Source organism: Solanum tuberosum, unplaced genomic scaffold (genome assembly GCF_000226075.1).
Source record: "Solanum tuberosum cultivar DM 1-3 516 R44 unplaced genomic scaffold, SolTub_3.0 scf00025, whole genome shotgun sequence".
In the NCBI taxonomy this organism is placed as follows: domain Eukaryota; kingdom Viridiplantae; phylum Streptophyta; class Magnoliopsida; order Solanales; family Solanaceae; genus Solanum; species Solanum tuberosum.
The window spans coordinates 281,999-292,649 of record NW_006238951.1 but is presented as its reverse complement, the minus strand read 5'-3'; the positions used below and the strand labels follow the sequence as shown (position 1 = coordinate 292,649).

Sequence of the window (10,651 nt, the reverse complement as noted above, 5' to 3'; positions counted from 1 at the left end):
CTTCAATACATTGAGTTGCTATCTACTGTTTTAAAAGCTTTTCATATATTGCATCTTTTATTGTTGCTTTATTCAGAGTTGAGTATCTAGAGTTGAGTATCTTATTATTGAGTTGAACCCTATTTTCTCTGAGTTGAGTTGAATTATATTTCTCTGAGTTGAGTTGAACTATGTTTCACTGAGTTGAGTATCTTATTATTGAGTTGAACTATGTTTCATTGAGTTTAGTTGAGTAAGTTGAGAAGAGGTAAGTATGTTTCTTTTCCATTAGTTCAAGCTTATGTTTATGCTATAGAATTCCCCTAACATGCTCATACATTCCATGTACTCAGCCATTTGTCCTGCATCATTTCATGATGCAAATACAGGTATTCAGGATGCGTTCCGTTGGGGTCATGTGATATTCCAGTCAGCTTTGGTGAGCCTTCTTATATTTCAAAGGACTTCATCTTTCTCTTACAGTTAGTAGTTTTGAGATGTCGTGGGTCTTGTCCCGATATCCTTCTGTAATAGTAGAGGCTTCATAGATAGACAGAGTTGAGAAGTTTGTTGAATTTATTCAAGTTTTAAGCTTTTGTATGCTTGAGTTAGTCTTCCACTTGTAGCCAGCCAGGATGATGATTCGCTCGAAGACTTACAATGGTTCTCGAGTGCCGGCCACGTCCAGGGTGTAAACTCGGGTCGTGACTAATACAAAGTCAAATTAATTTTAAAATAAAATTTAATCATCAAAACTAAAAGCTAATAAAGGATAAGTATATGCCATTAAATTAGGTATTTCAGATACATATTATTCCTTGAACATATATTAATTAATAAACAAATATTTGTAGCTAGTATTGTAGAAAGTAATTGATATATATGTTTTTTAAAATCAATAATAGTTCAATTTAATTAATTTTAAATTTAATAGAACACAATTTGTAAGAACATCATTGACTAAATATGTGAAAAAAGATTAATATATACATGAATCATAATTTTTTTTCTTAAAATTGTGGTGTTAGGGCTAACTTGCCTTCGATCCCTATCAATATTTGAACAGGTGGAGTTTGTTTTTTTGTTGGAATTTAAACTCAAGATCTCATGATTTTCATTTCACTTCATTGATCACTAAATTACCCTAAGTGCAACATGCATTACAATTCATAGAACACATTATGTGACTTAATTAGTCTAAAAGAGCTTTCTTTAATTATTACTAATATTAGTTCTATTCCATTTGTTCAAATTTTGATAGAGATCGAAGGCAAGTTAACCCTGACACTACACTTATATGAAAAATATTTATGATTCATGTTATAATTAATGGATGAGCATATACAAAGAACCATGTTATTAATTAATAAAGAAGCAAGCACTAATATTATAAACATGTTTTGCAAATCTTTGCATGAAACATGTTCCTGTGTTTCTTTAGGATACAATGTAAGTAACCAACATTGTAACGACATTAGCTTATGTCCCGTTGTAACTTATAGATAGTTTACTTCACTCATTTGTAAAGACATTCTAGATCCTAGCAACACAATATTAATATACTATTTTTCTTGAAGTTTCAAGTATGCCTTATTATAACACCCCAACAAAATTAAGATAAGATTTAAATCATTCTCCGTATATGTATAGATAGAATTTAATTAATTTAAATTGCATATGTATATTAAGGTTCATTCCTAAGTGAGGAAAGTGTTTCGAATACAATTCATGTTATAATTAATGGATCTAGCATGTATCGAGAACCATGTGATTAATTAATAAGGAACAAACATTATATGTTTCCTTAGGATACAATGTAAGTAACAAACATTGTCTCAGCGAGCTCAGCGAGAGATATGGTATATTTACATAAGTAAAGCATTATTAAACATCGTGTTTCATTGACTTTTAATAGGTTAATTAGAGATTGATCATCATTTGTCCAAAGGAATCATTAGTTTGCTGAGTATAGAAGCTTTTAATTAATTTAAAATATATATCAAATTATTTTTAAAAGGCGTCTTTAAATAAAGTTTGACTCTAAACCCTCAATTCAATTGACACATCTATTATAGTGTTATTTGTAAATGCATAATGAATAAAAAGGTGTGTCTGAAACTACACTGATTGGCTCAAATTTATCGATACGAGAAAGCATAAAGTCAAGGTTGCATAAGCTGGTTGGATCTTGGGCCAACAACAATATAGTTATCGTCCATGCAGTGGCATAGCCATATATAGCTCAGGGTGGCCAGTCGGACATCCTTCGTCAAAAAATTATATAATATATATAGAAAAAAAAAATTATACGAAGTATAGAGATCACAAATTAGTTTTTATACATATATATCAAATCTTTAACATCTTTCATACAATTTCTGACTTCGCCATTACGTCCACAACTACATTGCCAAACCATATTGTGCAGCGTCTTAATTTCTTCCTCTACTTTTGACTCCAAGATTCAACACGAGCACCTATAATTAACAAAATAAATCTACTTAATAAATATTCGTGCTAGTGAAAAATAGCAGGTAGAGAGATGTAAGCAGAGGAGTGCTAACATCTTCATTAAAAGATATACCATGTGAATAGAATAATTTTATTTTTTTTGCTTTTATGTAAGTTAATGAATCTTCTTGATATAATTTTTTTTCTTTTTTTTTTATTGAATTTCCTTATTTGAAATTTTGTCTCCCTAGTCAATAAATAAAATTAAAATTAATAAAAGTGCAATAAAACTAACTCATCCAACATACAATTAAAACGCGTGTCAAAGTGGCAGCAACATAACGAGCCAACATCCAAATAGAAACTAAAAACATAACTAATTAATAAAGAACTCAATTATGTTTCATTATATTTAAAGAGTTTGGTTCTCTTTGATACCAACAATCAAATACAAAGTCAAACTTACATCACATGCATTTATTCTGATGTAGTTCATGGTGAAAGAGAGTAATGATAAATTTATTATATTTTTGGTCAATGAAATAATAGGTTTGTGGAACATAATTATGTCCAAGGTTTTAGAATGAATAATATGATTCAGATTGTTTTTGGGATGCTTTTCAATTTTGAATTCAAGAAAAATGTTGAAGAATCACTTCATTTTTGTGAACGATTATATGTTGATAGTCGTTTTTTGTGTGATGGGAGTCCACACTCTTAACTGTCTATTACAACTAGATTAGTAATTATCAAATTAGATTGGAATATTGCTCAAGGAACAATGGACTTTGTGATAGACCTTATTTAAGAGTTAATTGACTTGATTCTAGAGGTTCCTGATTCTTTCTATAAGATAAAGAAATTGATGTCTAAGTTAGGACTCTCGTCAATTAGAACCGATTATTGTAAAAATGGTTGCATCTATACTATAAGAATAATGTTGATCTAGAATTTTACAAGTTTTGTAGACAGCTCTCTCAAAGCGTGGTTCTCATAGAAATAAATTAAAGTTTCTATTAGGACAATGCATTATTTAGCTCTTATACCAAAGTCGAAGAGGTTGTATGCATCAAGTGTTCTACCCTACATATGAGATGACACTATGAAACAAAAAAATAACCATCAACTGTTTTGTGTCATCGATCAAATGGAGAGTCTTGGAAGCATTTTGATAAAACTTATTCAAATTTTACAGTTGAACCAAGGAACATTAGGTTAGGCTTATGTGCAGATGAATTTCGCCTCACTTCTGTTTCAACTGCACCATATTCATGTTGGCCTTTGTTTATTACATTGTATAATCTTTCATCTAAGATGTGTATAACTAATATATATATTAATTTTATTAATGCTAGTTATCAACTTATTTATTTTATTTAACTAGTTTTTTTTCTAAAACGGATGGGCAAAGCCCATTTGATATATAAAGAACAAGATTACATGCATGACTATGCCCAAAAAGGACCCGGTCCAATATCCAAAACAAAAACCTATTCCACAATTAGGAAAAAAAAGGGAACAAATTAGGAAAGGGAAAGGGGCGAGTCATCTTCCCCAAATTAGCCCTACCTGCAGCTCCCATTGCTAGTGTAAGCTTCATCCTCCATAACCATCGCCATGAACCGAAAACGACTAAATTGGTACGTCAAGCTTTGGGTGTATTTCATATCAGACGTTAACAAGTCTCACTAACATCATGAAATCATCCCAAACGAAGACTTCTCCAACTCAACGACATTTAGTTGAATGTTCAGGTTACACGACGGCGTCACTCCCTCGATTTATACTCTATATTCACTATTAATTCTTACCTGATTCAGACCCTCGTATGTTTCGTCCCTTAGTTGTGACAGGTTGAGCTCAATCAATGGAGCTAATACCACTGCCTACAACTTTTGGACAAATCTACAATGATCTTCTTCAGGTAATCTGCGTTTCTGTGCTATTTTGTTGCGTGTCTCTGCTTGTGTTATCGGCTTCTCCGTTCAATTCCATCTTGTGTTTGCAATGTCTTAACTTTTGTCATTATGTACCACTGTAACCATAATTCCTATATTGGTTCATCCATTATTTGTATAATTTCCATTTTGGCGCATAGTAATCCTTAGATTAGGAGTCTGTCTTTTCTCTAAGTTTAATAATGCCTTAGCTTCCCTAGGTAATGCTTGAGAATTATTATAACTTATGAGTTCTGTACCTGCAAAAGAAAACACAATGCTAGCCATAAAATATGCCAGCTTATTTCCTTCTCGCAATGTGTGTTCAATGGCCACATTCAATCCTTCCTTAAGAACTCGTATTCTGTTAATCTCAAGTGACACCTCCCAAGGAATGTGCCAATCTCCTTCTACCATCTTTTTGACAGCTAATGAATCTGTTTCCAGAACGAAAGGAAATAGATTGTGAATCCTACAATACTCCAGCCCTAGTCTCGTAGCTATTATTTCAGCTTTTAAATTGTTTGATACTCCAATCCTTTTTCCTTCAGCATATACTAGATTGCCTGGATCATCACTAACACAGAAAGCAGAAGAGCTTGGTCCAGGGTTACATTTGGAAGCCCCATCTATGCTGCACTTAAAATAATTTTCCTTAGGTAACTTCTAGTAAACCACTTTACAGCCTACCTTAGGATTATATTCAGTCAACAATCTTACAATTTCAGGCCAGTTATTGGGCATATTCTGCATCCATGGATATCTCTGCTTAGCCAATGGGATTAAATTACTGCAAATTCCTCCCCTCATGCTCATATAAGGCATATCACCACCAAACTTCTTAGAATTTCTTCTTTTCCATACTTGCCAAAAAATAAACATTGGAATAGCCATTATCAGAGGTTTAAGTTCTGCAGAACATTTTGCATTCCACCATTTATACACAGTATCTTTTAGATGAATTAATGGACCCTCCACTCTCACTGTACCTTCAAAATATTTCCATATTGAGTTAGAATCTGAACATCTAATGAATAAGTATTCAATAGTCTCCAAAACTCCATCTGCGCATCATTCACATTCCACTCCATCACACATTCTCTTTTTAACTAGAACTTCACCAATTGGAAGCCTGTGTTGCCAAATTCTCCAAGTAAGGAGTGAAACCTTAAAAGGAATTCCTGTAATCCAAATATGCTTGTAGTTCACACATGCTTCATTTTTATCTCTTAGAAACTCCCAAGCAGATCCAACTGTGAACTTTCCAGTAGCATGCAGCATCCACCAAGGATTATCCCACTGCTCCTCAACCTCAGTACTCCTAAGAAGTTGACTTACATGTCTACTGAAATCTTCCCCAAAACTTAATTGCAATAATTCAGAATTCCACTCTCCATTCAAGAAGCATTGTTTGACCTCTTCCAATTGTACATTTCTAGCAGAGTCAATAGGAATAATCTTTGAATAGCCCCTAATTGTGACCAGTTATTATACCAGATACTTGAATGTCCACATTTTGGTTCCCACCAAATATGTTGATCAATCAAATCTCTAGCTTCCAGCATATACTTCCAAGTTAGAGAACCCCTTTTCCATTCCACCATTTGAGGCCTCTCTTTTTTACAGTGTTTATTCCACATAAAATTAGACCACAAAGACTTTTGTGTTCTAAATATCCACCATAGTTTTGCAAATAAAGCTTTAGAAACATCAAAAAGGGATTTAAAGCCCAAACCCCCTTCCTCCTTGGGTTTACACCCAGTGCATGTTACTGCCCACATCCCTAAACCTCCAAAATAATTTAGCAAAAACTCTATGCAAATCATGTATAACACATTTTGGAGGAATAATAGCAGATAAGAGATATATAGGGATGATGTTTAACATATTTTGAATTAGAACAGCCTTACCACCAAATGACAAGAACTTCCCTTTCCAAGCTTGAAGCTTCTGATGCACCTTTTTCATCAATTCTGCAAAGTGTGTTTTTTTCTTCTTGGCATGACCAATGGGACAACGCAAATACATAATTGGAAAATTCCCTCTAGAAAAACCAGTGTTCATTTCAATGTCATAAATTAATTTAGTTGTTGTATTGTGAAAAACAAAGAATGAGCTTTTTTTTATATTAATCATTTGACTTGATTGCTTCTCATAATCCCTCAGAGTCGTCATCAATAGCTCTAAAGATGTACTATCTGCTGGCGTGAAAATAATAGTATCATCTGCATAAGTAAGATGATTAATGTTATCACTCCATTTTGGTAATTCATAACCCTTGTAGACCTCATTGCAACACAAAGCATTTAAACTTCTAGAGAGAGCTTCAACAGTTAGAATGAACAAGGAACGGGATAGGGGGTCCCCTTGCTTCACCCCCTAATTGAGTGAAAGAAGCCAGTAGCCTGCCCATTTATAAGAATAGAGTACCCCAGTTGTTAGCAACCAGTCTCCAAACTCTATCCACAACAACAAATCAAAACCCATTCTCTCCAACACCTCCACTTTGTCATAAGCCTTTGACATATCTAACTTGATCACCACATTTGCAGGTTTACCTCACTTACTAATATTAGAAATAATCTCCTGAGCAAGCAACACATTTTTTGTTATACTTCTTCCTTTTACAAAACCAGATTGGTTTTGTGAAATCAAAGATGGAAGGAGAATCCCAATTCTATCATTCATCACCCTTGAAATTACTTTGTTAAGAAAATTACTCAGGCTAATTGGTCTTTAAGTCTGAAAAAGATTGAATATCTTCTTTCTTAGGCAATAAAACCAGGTTAGTGTGAGTAATAGACTTAGGAAGTGTAGCACCTGAAAAGAAAGCATCAACCACTTTAACCACATCATCACTAACAGTATCCCAAAATTGTTGATAAAAATGACCAGTGAACCCATGAGGGACACTAGCACTGTCCCCATTGAGAGCAAACACTACATTTTTTATTTCATTCTTAGTAGGGTGTGCATTTAACTTGCAATTGTCATCATCAGTAACACTCTTCTGAACATATCTCAATATTGGGGTTTCCTCCATAATATAGTTGCTTGTGAATTGCTTCTTGAAAAGCTACTGAGCAGCTGCTGCCACCTGATCTTCCCCTTCCATCCATTCACCTTCCATGTTCTGAATTCTGTTTAAGCTCAATCTTTTCCTTCTACCTCTCACCAAGCTGTGGAAGAATCTAGTATTTTTTCCCCTTTAACAAACCATTGAATTCTAGCTTTCTGTCTCCAATACTCTTCCTCAAAATGTACATATTTTTTCAATTTTGCATGAGCCTAATGTAGAATTCTTCTATTATCTGTTGTTGGGGCATCTTCAAATAATTGCTCCTTCACCCTTACAATCTCTTCCCTAATAACAAGTTGCTTGAAAATGTCACCAAAAGCCACTCTACTCCAACTAGACAAGGCAACTCTGGTATTTTTCAGCTTTTGTTTCAAATTTATAAATACATCAACCTCTTCAAAAACCCAACTGTCCTTCACTACCTGTTGGAACTATGATCTTTCAGTCCAAAATTTAAGGAACCTGAAAGGTCTTTTAGGAACATTATTCTTCTGTCCAGAAGAGAGTAACATAGAAGCATGATCAGACCCTGCTCTTACCAAATGTTCTACTTCTACCATCCCAAAGGATCCCAAAAAGTCATTATTCATCATGTATCTGTCCAGCCTTTTGAATATACATTGATTATCAATCCTCCCATTCCACCATGTAAAAGGGTCCCCTTTATAATTGATTTCCACCAAGTCACAAGAATTTACACAAAATGCAAAATCCTCAAACTCATTAGGATATACAGGCAGACCACCAATCCTCTCCTATTCACTCATAATGACATTAAAATCACCCTAATCAACCAAGGAGAATTCTGATTAGCATTACTAATACAGTAAATCTCATCCCATAATTGAACCCTTTCCTCAACATCACACTTGGCATAAACTATAGACACAATCAAAGAATTATTGGTTTCATGAAAAATTAACCAAGTGTCAGCATCTTTTCTGTATCAGACATCACTCCCACCTGAATATGCTCTTTAATGAATATCCAAATTGTGCCATTTCAATTATAATTAGCATACTCCATGCCTAATCTCCTTTTGAACCTTTGTATATTGTTAATATTTTGAAAAGGCTTCATCAAAGCAATGATAGAAAACTTGTGAAATCTGTGTAACATTTGAATTCTATGGAATGAATTTTGAGATCTGATCGACCTCACATTCTGAAACAAAGTCTTCATCATCATTTATACCCGTTTCAGGTCCCCCTTCTAGGATTTGATTTTGTAGGTAAAAATTCCCCTTTACTTTTGCCTCTAATTGTTACTGCTGATGAAAGTGAGATCCCTGCTTCTTGAAAAACCTTATATTCAATATGCAAAACTTCTTTTTCTTCACTATTTTCTATTGCACTACTGTTAACCATTTCTTGCCCCTCCACAACCCCTTGGGGTGACACTATCTCATGTAAGGTTTGAACAGGTTGTGATTTAAAACAAACCACTTCTAGATCCTGATTTTTGTGTTCCTCCTCCTCCCTTGTCAATTATACAGACCCCTGCAATTGAGGTGGATGCCTCTCCTCTTTTGGCTCCAACATTTGTAGAGGAATTTGAAAAAGAAGCATGTAACAAGCTATTGTCCAGTTGCTCGCTGGACAGCTGTTGATGAGCTAATTCAGCATTATTTTCTTCAATCCTCACTCTCCAAATTCACTTCATTATTGACCCCTGCATCAATCATCATAACATCTTCCATTTGCACCAAAGTCCCCTTGTCACTTGCACTATTGTCCCCACTTTCTACTTCTGTTACCTCCATTTTACCTCCAACTTTAACAGGCTCATGAATATATTCACTCGTTACCCCCTCCACTCCTCCTTGAAGATTATGACTGTGATTTGAAACAAGTTCCACCTCTTTCATTAATGGCTGATCAAGCACCTCAAAAGAATTATAGTTTTTTAGTGTCCCCTCACTCTCTTGAACCTTATTACTCATTAATTCTCCAGCATTCTTTGTAAAATTTCTATTAGTAGACTTCCATTTCCTCTTTACAGCTCCTTTGTAAAATTGCATATTATTTGCATGTTGTGATGCTTTTGGTCTGTCTTCATGTTGTTGTACCAACTCTGGATGAAGTACCCTGCATTCTTCTTCACCATGACCCTGTAATTTACATTTTTTGCAATAAACTAGTAATGAAGCATACTGAATTTTAACTGTAACAACTCTATTCTCAAGAGTGTTCTCATTTTCTAACTGCATCTGCACAAATTCAGGTTTTTCAGTAAGCAGATCCACTTGGACCTTCACCCTTGCACAACTTGGATGCGTCTTATTTATTGTTTCCAGGTCTAACTGAAGAGGTTTCCTAACCACATACGCAAGAGTGAACAATACTTCCTTCACAAACAAAGTTGGCAATAAATCAGGAAAACAGATCCAAGTCGTAGCCTTCATCGTCTCTTCACTTGGTTTGAAGTTTGCATCATATATAAATGGCCTCATTTGATATGCAATTCCATCCTTTGCAATTACGTAATAAGAAGTTTTAGACAGTATCTTAATATAATCCTCCATACGATCAAATCTCATTAAGATATGTCTATTATGAAGTTATCCAATCTGACACCCCCCTGGTATCCCATATTGATTTGGAATCAAGGATCGTAATTCATAAATATCAGGGGCTCCATAGGATAATTTACCCACCACAACAAGTTGCAAATTCTCTAAGATATTCATTCTTTGTATTTCACTAGCAGTCTAGGAGATAGTAGGAATACCTCCTACTAGGTTTGGCTTTTTCTGTGGAATGGGTTCTACATCTGCAATGGATTTCCCTTTGCCTATCATATTTTTCAGTCGATGACCTTTGATAATATCTGCAAACGAATTTTTAATTGGAGCTGTATGGATGTTCGATACAGTCTTGATATTTAATGGTGGAAAATTGAGTGATGATGAAGGATCCAACCCAGCCATCTAGGGTGGCTGGCCTTCGGACGGTAACATGTAGCAAATCACAGCCGTCAAAGCTCTAGTTGGTCGCCAAAATTAATTAAAAGTTTTTTAATACTATATTCTTTTTTATTTGTAGGAAAGATATTAGGTAGGTCAATATTTCAGAAAGAGTTTTTCAAGGTCACTTAACTAATGAAAGGCAAATTCTATGAATGAGGTTAAGTAACATATTGTCATGGTTACTAGCTTCTAGATGACATATGGTTATTTCGATCCTCAGAAATGGGTATTGTGGAG

General features: G+C 34.4%; 1 long non-coding RNA gene across 1 annotated transcript; it reads left to right on the top strand.

Moving 5' to 3' along the window:
* The first annotated feature begins 3,994 nt into the window (after window positions 1-3,994).
* LOC107059548 (uncharacterized) lies at window positions 3,995-9,990 on the top strand. Its single transcript, XR_001472717.1, has 3 exons — window positions 3,995-4,184; window positions 4,275-4,354; window positions 9,670-9,990. It is a non-coding gene; the product is annotated as an uncharacterized lncRNA (long non-coding RNA).
* Window positions 9,991-10,651: the final 661 nt, after the last annotated feature.